The 1,744-nt window shown below is 39.6% G+C and overlaps 1 pseudogene; it reads left to right on the plus strand.

Moving 5' to 3' along the window:
- The first annotated feature begins 580 nt into the window (after positions 1 to 580).
- Positions 581 to 1,499, plus strand: LOC149450611 (uncharacterized; annotated as a pseudogene).
- The last annotated feature ends 245 nt before the right edge of the window (positions 1,500 to 1,744 follow it).

Genomic DNA, 1,744 nt, shown 5'->3' on the forward strand with positions numbered 1-1,744 from the left:
GCTTTCCAGCTCTGCCCCCAAAGGATGTGCACAGTGATGTTAGGGTGGGTGTGGGGTTCTTGGCATCTGATGTAATGGGGGGGTGAGGTGCTCTGGACATCTAGTCTTACAGTTACAACTGGCCCTTTGAGGACAACCATAATGCTGACACAGCCTGCGATGATATATAAGATATATTTATTAATGATCATTAAAAATAAAAACCAACTTTAGCCCTTTATATAGAATTCTGATTTTTATTTTTTATTTTTTTTTGTACAGGTGGATTGATGAACCACGTTTTCGGTCATGCTGGTGTTTGTGAATACAACTCAGTCACATGGAAAAACCAAACATCTGGGTGTTGTAATTGACTGAAAGTTTTTATTGCAGTTCACTGGAGGAGTCACACAGGACACAAGTCATATCCGTGTTCTAAATGTCATAAGTGCTTTGGGTCCTCTTCAACACTGATCCAACCTCAGAGGATAACATGAGAAAAGTCATTTCAGTGTTCTGGATGTGACAATTGCTTTACAGTAAAGTCCAACCCATGTATACATAAGAGGAGTCATTTCAAGCTATTTCTTGTTTGGAACGTGACAAAGATTTTACAATGGAGGCAAAACATATCACACACCAGAAGGTCCACACTGGAGAGAAGCCATATCAGTGTTCTGAATGTGACAAAGCTTTTACATGCAAGTCAAATCTTATCATACACCAGAGGAGTCACACTGGAGAGAAGTCATATCAGTGTTCTGAATGTGACAAAGCTTTTATATGGAAATCACATCTTATCAGACACCAGAGGATTCACACTGGAGAGAAGCCATATCAGTGTTCTGAATGTGACAAAGCTTTTACATGCAAGTCAAATCTTATCATACACCAGAGGATCCACACTGGAGAGAAACCACATCAATGTTCTGAATGTGATAAAACTTTTACACAGAAGTCAGTTCTCATAGCACACCAGAAGGTCCACACTGGAGAGCAGCTATATCAATGTTCTGAATGTGATAAAACTTTTACACAGAAGTCAGTTCTCATAGCACACCAGAAGGTCCACACTGGAGAGCAGCTATATCAATGTTCTGAATGTGATAAAACTTTTAAACGGAGGGGAAACCTTGTCATACATGAGAGGGTTCATACTGGAGAGAAGCCATATCAATGTTCAGAATGTGATAAAGCTTTTACACAGAAGTCAAATCTTATCAGACACCAGAAGGTTCACACTGGAGAGAAGCCATATTAATGTTCAGAATGTGACAAAGCTTTTACAGGTAATTCCAGGCTAATCTGTCACCAGAGGATTCACAAGCTTGAGCTGCATAGAGCAAACTCCAGAAGAAGGGGCAATATTAAAGAAGTCACAGCTGTCCCATTAGGTTCACAGGCCCAATGTCTTCCCACAAACTAGGGAAGACATGATGCTACTTAATAAAAAAAAATTTTTTGAACAAACAGGACTCTAATGATCGGATTCATTGATTTTAGTGCTTATATCCATCAGAAACACACCTAGAAGGCCTGTGAATATTTTACCTTTGGACATTTTTTCAGACAAGCAGCAATGACTGAACTGTATTCCTCATCATTCTCATCTTTATCCTTTTTTATGGAGCATTGACTGAACATGTAATGCATTTTCATCATTCACTAACTGAGCTATGTTCCCATGTGTTTTCTTCATTGCCAGAATCTGACCAACCAATACATGACCAACAATGCCTCAGTACCAGAGTCTAGGATGGGGTCC

Source organism: Staurois parvus, unplaced genomic scaffold (assembly GCF_062004578.1).
Source record: "Staurois parvus isolate SC_StPar_1 unplaced genomic scaffold, SC_StPar_1.0 ptg000570l, whole genome shotgun sequence".
In the NCBI taxonomy this organism is placed as follows: Eukaryota; Metazoa; Chordata; class Amphibia; order Anura; family Ranidae; genus Staurois; species Staurois parvus.